We start from the raw sequence: 10,176 nt of genomic DNA, 5'->3' as shown, positions 1-10,176 counted from the left end.
ATTTAGCCAACCTACATCCCCTTGTTCCTAGCGCTACATTGGGCAGAAAACAAGCTGATGGCTTGTGCCACTAGGCAATCTTGAGTCAGCCTTTTAACATGCATCCAATATGAGTAGAGAAGTCAGTTTACATGTCAATTAATTGGGCAGAGAACTCACACATCTTACATCTTCTAGTGCGCATGAAATGAGGGAGAGGGAGCCAAGTTATTCTGGTCTTTACTAACCCTTGTAATCAGCTTTCAAAACCCCACTCTTTCCCTCTCAAGCGCTGAATGTGTAGAGTATAGGTTGAAAACTTATCTTGATGAAACAGAACAAAGCCTAGCCTCACCATCTTGCCTCCTTTCCCCCTAAAACCGTGAGCTGTGAGGAGTAAAAGACCTCAAGAAAAATTACATACTATCCTCTCCATCCTTGCCAAAACCGTGACCATCTCCATAGAACACCACCACCATAGTTGCTAGTACAATCTTTCTTACTTTTTTCCCAACTTCTCCTAGCTTGTAACCGTGAGCTCCATGAGCAGGAAGCAAGGATAGCTCAGCGTTTTCTTCTCCCTTCCTTGCTGGCCGAAGACTTCTTTCAAGGAGGTGAGTATTTTCTCTTCTCCTGGTCCCTCTCTACACACGAATGGGCTCTCATGGGTTGCTCTTTTGAATGAACAAGGTTCTGCGTTGTTGAGTTATCTTCCCCATTGCATGTGCTTGGGGCTGAAGCTCTTGGAACGTTGGAAGGAAAAAGCTGAATCCTTGTTCGATTGGTAGCGTTGGTGTGTAGAGTCAAGAAACCGTAAGTTCGTCTCAAACCTTCCCTTGTTTCCTTGTGGTTCTGCCGTGTTGCATGATAGGATAAGTCTATGCGTTTTGTCATTTCCTTTCTGGTTGATTCTGCCCTTTTGTACCAATTTTATGGAGTTTGGAATATAAGCTCCCTTGGTAGTTATGCTGTTTCGTTGAACTTGGAATAGGTAGCTGCTGTTTCATGTTTTAATTTAAATTGACAGCATGCATTAGGGCCTTTTTAGCGCTCCATGGATGAATAGAATAGAAAATCTGGATTTATATCATGAGACTATTTTTAATGTTGAAGCTCTTATTGTCTCCTATGTCACGTAGGAAATGTTTTATAAAAGAAAAATTTTAGGCATCTAAAAATGGGAAGAAACTGGTTCTGTATGTATGGAACTTTGTCGCTGTTAACCTTTGGTAATGTAATGTGAAGTCAGAATTTGCTTAGGGTAAGAAGCATGGAAAACCGAATGGGGATACATGGGAGAACCTTGAATTTTGCTACTGCATCAAGTTAGAAAAAGGAATTGAGGTCAGAAAAATTAATGAGTAAAAGACTCTAGAAACCGTGTAAAATGCTAAGGCTAGTAGGCATGTCTAGTGCTTGTAAAATTGTAAGAGCCACCGTTGAAATTCTGTTTGGTTTTTCTGCTTGATTAGGTGCGCGCATAACCCTTGAGTGTGGATTGATTTCGCTGCTGTTTGGTAAATAGAATTGTGGCACTCGAGGTAAGTGTTAGGTGGTATTACCTAATGTGACTATTAGCTAGTGTATAGAATTGTGAATTGTTGCTCACATGTGCCTTGGATTCATATTCCGTATATGTTACATGTATTCTGCCTTTGAACGCATTACGATTCATATTCCGTATATGTTACAATGATGATCTAGTCATGCATATGCATATCATAATTCATCTGTTTCTTTTTGTGTGTGGAGCATATCATGGCATACATGCACGAATTTCATACTGCTCATAGACTAAGAATATTTATATAAGTAAGCATACGTTTGAGCACGCATCATATAGACATCCCTCCGGTACCAGGGTATGAGACACTTGGCTTCCGTTCGCATAGGCCACAGTTGGAATTCACCTTTGAGAAGCCATTATGGAATATCCACTGTGTATGTTAGTACGTGCACAACGGTGCTATGAACGTACCTTATGAAGGCGTTATATACGCACTATGATGATATGTTAAACAATTGATCGAATAAGTTAAAATGTTGATGCGACTGTTTTGGAATTCTGTGCCTAGTTTAATATTGTTGCATTATTGGTTTTGCTATCACACTACTGAGATGTTTCTCACCCTTTTTGGGGCTCAATTTTTATAAAATTGCAGGAGGACGGAAAAGTATATGATGACGTTGTTAGTTGGATAATTGCTGTTTACTGCTGCTGTTTGGGATTTTTGCTGTTGTCTGCTTGTCTTATGGATGTTAACTGTTTGTCTGTTGGATGACTGTATTCTTGTAATATTTTGGGGAAGTTTGGATTACTGTTGGAAGCATGATTTAGCTTCTGTTTTACGATTTTTATAGTCGGTTTGCACTTTGGAAAAATTCTGGAAACTTTTTGCGAAAACTATTTCTTAAAGTTTTGAATGTAGCTTTATAAACTGTTTTGCGAGCACTTTGCAAGTTATATTTACTAGGGCTACAGCTTCCGAATTGCTTATAATTTATATGCGCGCGAAGCCCCACATGTCTAGTTTCTGATTATATAAATTTTACAATGAAATTCTGAAAGCACGATTTATTATGATTTTTGCACTAAGACAGGTTTTTCAGGAAAACAATTATTTCAGCAAGCCATGTTATTCACTAAGTTTTCACACTGCTTTAATTTCTTTTGACCAGATTTGAATACGAAATTTTAATGAGACGAAAAACAAATTTTTCGAACTTATCCGCTAATATTACGACTCTAATCCGCTTAGCAGACAACTCCCTTGGATGCATACAGGGGAGGGTGTCACAACCCGACTCTGATACTGTTTATTGGTGCAATTGGATCTATGGAAACATAAAGACCGTTGTGGTTTGAAATGCAATGAGTCATTATTGTTCTTTGTAATATCAAATCATACCACTTGGTGGTTAGACCCACGAGGAAACCAGTTGTGTAGGTATGGTAATCCTTTTTACCTCTGCTGCCAAGAAATCTCCTCCTTTTCTTCATAGCATGAACAAGTTTTCTTGCTAAAGATTGCTATAGGAAAGTTTTCAAGACTATTTTCAAGGGAGAGGAGTGTGTGGGCACTCTAAGGTTTCAGTTCTCAGATCTCACAACAACAACACTGGAGGCTGATGACTAAAGTGAGACTATTAATAAGGGCATCTAGAAATTCTAACCCTAGCTTCTTAGGCTCTTCTTATACATTGAACCCAATTAGACTTTTGGTAAAAAAAACACAAATCCAACAGTTAAACCTAGGGTACCAAAATATAAAGAAAGACTAAAATGCTATAATGGTGAACTTATAACACAACCACAATCGCCATTTAAAAGACAGGTATATGTCTGGTCCATAAAATTTTATTATCTAAAACAAATTTCCCTTTTCCAACATGTAAATTTAATGATTCTTTTTGAGTATCTCCAAAGCATTGCTGGTGATAAACTTGCTCCTAACACATGCACCATTATCACTTATATGTCTGTGAAGCAATGCATGTACCTTTTATCACTTATATATTTAACGGGAAATTTTACTTTCATATTGTATGAGATTGATATCTCATATTGCACTTACATCGAAAAATATGCCTCTTTTTTTTCTTTTTTTAAATTAGTGGGGCCCATTTCATTTGTCTCTCAACATAATAAAACTTCTCTCCTATTAAATGAGAGAAGTAATTCCCATATTTTATAAGTCTATAGTCTTATTTTCCTCTGTTTCTCTATTTTTCAGCAATCTCATCCATTTTTAATATATTTTTGTGAGGGTAACCACTCATTTTTAACTGAACCTTTCTGGAAAAGAGGGTTAAGCTATAAGGCTCCAAACTCCACAATTACTAGCTTGTGACTTGATTAAAACTCATAATGTTTATAACAAATTAGTATCTGCCACTGTTTAATTACCCACCGAAAAAAAAGGGTGCTATTTTCTAATCATTCGAGAACTTCAATCAATGATATGTCAGCCATATCTAAACTGCCTAATAAAAAATTGAAACCTTAGCAAAGTGGCTAAGATATCTATTACGAGGAAGGATATTCTTATTACCAAATTTTTTTACTACCAACTTACTACTTATCTAATCACCATTGTATCAAAGAGAGAGAATGCTAAAAAGTTTTTGAAAAAAGAGAAAATGTTGATCCAATGGTGATTAGATAGGTAGTGAGTTGGTAGTAGAAAATTTTGGTAGTGTTATGAACCTGACAAAGGCCTATATTATAGAAAGCCCAAATAGGGCTAACAGCTAAGAGGGAATTAATGAAATATTCGTTAATTATATTAATCCTATTACGGCAGCAATGGATCAACAATTGGACCCCGAATACTCCTAAAAGGCCCAAAAGTCCACTCCTACCAAGTAACCCATCTATAAAGAAATGGGTTAAACCAATAAGGTACACACACTCTAAATCCTCTCTCTTAACCTGTCACTGTGCACACACCACACGTCTTGACTATGTCATTATATTATAGTGCACAATGATCCGCTTATCTTTAGGGTACCTCTCCTATAGGTACCTGAGAGAGGGCAAACAAATCCTATATTAACATACCAATCTCTGATTGGATAGATCGATCTATCAGATCGTAACATTGGCGCCGTCTGTGGGAAACGATAAAATTCGATTCCTACCCAATAGTGGTGAAGGCTCAAAAGTCACCGACGTAATCAAATCCTAATATGATGGGCGCAAAGGACAAAATGAAGCTCATCAATAGCTCAAGGCCTATCAGAGTTCCCAATCTGAGATATGAAAGTCAATCTCAATAAGCATAACGAAATTGAGATTAGACCGTGATGCTGACTATGGCTGAGATCAGGATAAACAAAAAATGAGCAAATCAAGCAAAGAGTAAAAGCTAAGTTTTTCTCTTTTATCTATTCTTAATTTGCTTTTCAAGAAAAGGATCCACCTTTCTAATATTTTAGGAAAGAATCCATCTTTTTAATATTATTTAAGAAAAGGAACCACCTTTTTGAATATTTTATATCAATATTGGAGAAAAGTATCCATTTTTGTGAAATTATTTGAAAAGGAGATTCAATCTTTTAATACTATAGTAATAATGGAGAAAATACATCTCATGATCTTGAACATGAAGGAGACATTGTACTTGCATATTCTGCAAATAAAGATGCTGCCATATTGGTGTGCACGCGCCACAAGAATTGGTATCTTATACTGGTTTACAAAGTGCTCTCATATACAACGCAATATTCATATAAATTGTATTTGTAATTTATTATGATGCTGAATGTACCATGACACCATATACAATTTGACATTTATTTTATGGATAACGTGAATTTGTAAGGAAAAACCAACTCGCGTTGTGGTACCAAGAACGTACAGCTCCCAACTTTGGTATACTAGCATATTCAAATTATTTGGGACATGGATATGAGCTAATGGGAATGTAGCTCATTTACCGAGTTTCTCAAAAAATTAAGCTCAAGATATGAAGGCTTCAATATACCTCGACATCTTCAATTGACAGCAGAAAGGTTAAAGATGACGAGGATTAATAGCGATTTTTTCACATGTGCATGAACGCCGAAGTCATTGCTCCCAGAATCTGATTAGAACCACCAAAAAGTTAAGCATATTTGATCTTTGGATATTATTCAAAATATTTGATATTATCCTACTATCCAATTATATTAATATTGCACTATTGATTAAATTGAATGCTTTGGGAGTAATCTGTGGACAAATCAAAGATTTGTCTTGATTGGCATAATGTATTTAATACAGCCTTTGATTAAAACCTGATTAAATTGAATGCTTTGGGAATAATCTGTGGACAAATCAAAGATTTTTCTTGGTTGGCATAATGTATTTAATACAGTCTTTGATTAAAACATGATTAAATTGAATGCTTTGGGAATAATCTGTGGACAAATCAAAGATTTGTCTTAATTGACATAATGTATTTAATACATCCTTTAATATATATATACACGTGGCTTTATGATAGATGGTCAATCAAATTCGATAGCATGAAATACGGTCAACTAATGTTATTTATTGATTGATGCTGGTCAACTATTAATTGTTGATTACAATTATTATCTGATTACACATGGATAATTACTGATTGTTGATTGAAGCAAAATTATTGCTAATAGCCTACTTCATGCTTTACTATGTTGCATTTATTTTTGCAAAGAATAATCAAATAGGTGGTGTGGAGATCCCTCTAAAAAAGGAAGGAGATCCAGATCCACTCAAATAAAAAAGAAAATCCACCTAGATGAATGCAAGACTTAGGCGAAAGAAGCCAAGCTGAAAGAAGAGCCGAGGCACAAGAAGCCGGGCTCGAGAAAATGAAAAGACCACGGCAAATGAAGCCGGGTTATGATAAAATGGCACCGAAAAAGAAGTGGGGCCCAAATTAAAAAGCCATGCAAGAAGAAGAAGCAATGCAATTCAAAGAGGCAAAATGCTTCTCCTTAAATATAAGGCTTCAACAAAAGAAGCCAAGCCAGAATGAAGACGGATGTGGAGAGATCCAGTCCAAGATAAAAGTTGAAGAAAGAAAAAAATAAAGCAATTCAACCATAGAACCGAGTTCAAATACTCAAAATATAAATTAAGAAAGAACTCGACCAAGGGCCCTGACATCTGCAAGGCCAACCAACCAGCATTCAAACAGATGTGATGGCTAGCAAATACAAAGTTGACCAGCAAAAAATTATAGGCCAGGTGAATAGAAACTTACATCAATGGTTAGACAGTCAATATTTAAATTTTTATCAGTATATTTGATACATTAATTTGTGATAATGATATGAGCACACTAACAATTAATGGGCGAAGCCCATTTGCAAGTGCGTTATCTCCATAATTTCAGGACATGTAAAGGAAATTTGGGCAGTTAGCATGCCTTATGTATAAAAATCATAAAATGATGATCCAACAAATTTATTCCTCCTTAAAATGTTCTAGCAAAGAAACAGCAATAGGGCCATAGCCCCCAATAAATAAGCAAACTGGCCATGCAGCCGAGTTCCAAAAACTTTTGACACTAAATTCAAAGATCAAAAGCATTCTGATCACAGCATCGGGATCCGAGATAAAGAATAAAGACTGGATTAGAGAGATGGGATCTTGGCAAAAAGATCACATCATAATTTGAAATATAAATATGAAGACGGATTGCAATCCTTACGACAGGATGGCACCTAAATCCGAGATAAAGACCGGCCCACCGAGATATAAATGGTTGTTAAATAAAGACCGGCCCTCTGGAATATAAATGGTTGTGAAATAAAGATACGAGGTACAAATTGGAAATAAAATGAAGACGGATATGGCGAAATCCAATCCGAGATAGAAATAAAGATCTGAGATACAAATCGGAGATAAAACGGAGATGGATATGGTGAGATCCAATCCAATCCAAGTTAAAAGCGGATATGGAGAAATCCAATCCGGGATAGAAATAAAGATTCGAGATATAAATCGGAAATAAAACGAAGACGGATGTGGCGAGATCCAATCCGGGATAAATATAAATCCAGGATATAAACTGGAAGACGGACCCAATCCGGGTTCAAACATAATAATAATGCATGCATGCGACATCAAGCATGGTTCAAGGAAAGCGAGAGGACGCTTCCATAATCCAAACTGAACTAAAATTCAAGAGGGCAGATTGAAGCGACACTAATCAAGTCATCATGACGCCTTTGAAATTGAAACTCAGGCAAAAACCGAGTTGGATATTATGAAACAACGGTATACGAATCCGGGTTAAAGTAAAACAAGAGAACAATTAGATACCTTCGTAAATATGGATCCTTGTGTTTCTGATGCATCAACACAAATCTGAGATACAAGCGCAATTTGTCACGCTGACTCTGATCAAGTCGGAATGCTCCGTAGTAAGGTCGAAAGACCCAAGTGGGACATGTGACAATACTGCCTTTATCTTGGATAGTACCGGGTTATGAAACTCAGGTCATGATTGAAGGCGACAATGATCACCTTCATCAATGCTGACTTAACAAAACGTTAAGTAAAAACAAACATGCGTCACAGATAGTGACAAAAAGCGAAATCTGTATAATGCTTTGACCTCGGCCAGGTCAATATACCGGAACTCGTAAAATGCACGAGTTGCGAACATAAGAATTTATTCGAGTTGTAAAAATAACTCGTCTCGGATGAGGGACAACTCAGGTAAGGTTTGATATTCTTAGAAAATTGCCTAAGTTACAAACCTAGATAACAAGGATACAAGCTTGTTTATCAAAATCAAGAGAATGCTAAGTCCTTAGAAGTATTTAACGAATACTTCAAGCAACTCTAGAATCTGATGAACCTCAAATACTTAGAAAAATATATCTAAGTTATCAAGGAGGCATAAAACTCAAGATGCGAGTATAAAGGCAAAATCATTCAACGGGATTCTCACCCCGTTTTATCTGAACGTCACGACAAAGCAAGCCGGACTCAAAAAGGTGAATGGTTTTGATCAAATCAAAATCTATGAAACACACGGTATGCACTACCGGGTTGAAACAGAAGATGATATCACAACGAGATTATGGCAAAGCCGAGCTCAAGTGAATAAAGCTATAATATATAAAACTGGGCTAAATTCAACTCTGCAAATGAAACATGCTGAGAACCGGGAACAAAACCCCCCAACATCAGTGAAAAGGGATCTCAAAGATCCTCAAATCAGCAAAAATGGCAAATTGCAAAAGCAAGAATGTATTACGACATAAAAATGCTTGAATTAAAGTAATACAGCCCGACAACCCGGATTTCCCGACTGCCGGACTGGGGGGAAAGTGTGTAACAACCCGTTGTACAGCGGTATTGTTAAAATTAATTATGATATTAAGCGCAGTTACAATCACAAAAATTCATTTATAAAAATGCGAGTAAACTTTTTTCGTTTATTACGCGAGCATTTAATACCGTAAAAAGCGTAATAAATAAAAGCTGTGACCATAACTGTAAACTCTTGTGATACTTGTTTAAACTATTTTTATATCTTATTTTACTTAATACTAGTCACTAAGGGGTTCCCATAAACCCACTTAGCTAATTTCTCACTTTTACGTTTTCTACCTACCCGAACATAGTTCAGTATATTCATTTATATTCACTCAATTTTCTTTGTGTTTGTCTCATATTTTGACATGTTATTCTACACTCAATTACCTCTCTAGGAAGCTATCACACGCATTATTTAGAGCTCATTTGCTCCGGATATCACCGTTTGAAGTTGGACAAAAAAAACTTCCAACAAACCCCAAAACAGCTTCAAACATCCCTCACCCACGAATTACTGCAGAAAGTTCACTCAACCAATTGCTCTCAAATTTTTATACAACAAACTATACACCTCAAACTTCAATTTGATATATCATACATCTAATTTGACTTAGAAACGAAGTGGGAATTAATTTCTCAAAAACTGCCAGAAACAGCCCCTGCACAGGTGCGTTCTGCACAGTCCTTGTTCACAGGATTCTATAGGGCTTCGTACAACCCATAAAATTCTCAAATTTTAACACAATGTAGAGGAAATCTCAAGCTTCAAAATGGAGTATGGCACGTCCGTATTAGACCCCTGTGGAGGGAGATATGCCCTCCCGAAGTTTGCCTAAATTCTGCCAATTCTACAGAAAATTTGCCAGAGTTTCCTTTGTTTTTACAAAAATTCCCAAGTTGCAAATGCTTTCTAATACCTCAAATGTACCTAATAACCAATGTGTGGCACACACAAGGACCAACAATGCCTTGGGGCACTTACAACCAACTCAGTTTATAGTTATTACACAATTCATATTATATTGCTCACTTTATTATTCCTTAACTTATTTCAATCACCAATGTCCATTTACATGCATTCTCTAAACATACATATAATCATAATCCTAAAATAGGCCTATTGCCCTTTCATCGTATTACACATGCTTCAAATTACACAAGATCCAAATACAATCTTTACAATTATCCAATTACAACATAATTCATAAATCTCCAAATGCTATAAAATACTTATTTCTAGACTTAGGCAAAATATCATGAACAAATATGAACATAAAACTCATCCTAGCAATAAATAACATGTTCATGCCTTAAATATAGCCTAATCCCAATGGCCATCAAAATGCAAAAACATAAACTCCTCCAATGACTCATCCTACGGGCTTCTTGCCCGCCGC

The 10,176-nt window shown here is 36.3% G+C and overlaps 1 long non-coding RNA gene across 1 annotated transcript; it reads left to right on the top strand.

Moving 5' to 3' along the window:
• Positions 1-2,403, top strand: LOC133303066 (uncharacterized). Its single transcript, XR_009750423.1, has 4 exons — positions 1-593; positions 670-792; positions 1,452-1,520; positions 2,142-2,403. It is a non-coding gene; the product is annotated as an uncharacterized LOC133303066 (long non-coding RNA).
• The last annotated feature ends 7,773 nt before the right edge of the window (positions 2,404-10,176 follow it).

Source organism: Gastrolobium bilobum, unplaced genomic scaffold (genome assembly GCF_033153095.1).
Source record: "Gastrolobium bilobum isolate Gb01-03AN ecotype WA unplaced genomic scaffold, APGP_CSIRO_Gbil_v1 utg916, whole genome shotgun sequence".
In the NCBI taxonomy this organism is placed as follows: Eukaryota; Viridiplantae; Streptophyta; class Magnoliopsida; order Fabales; family Fabaceae; genus Gastrolobium; species Gastrolobium bilobum.
The sequence above is the reverse complement of the archived record's forward strand: the minus strand, read 5'-3'. Positions and strand labels throughout refer to the sequence as shown.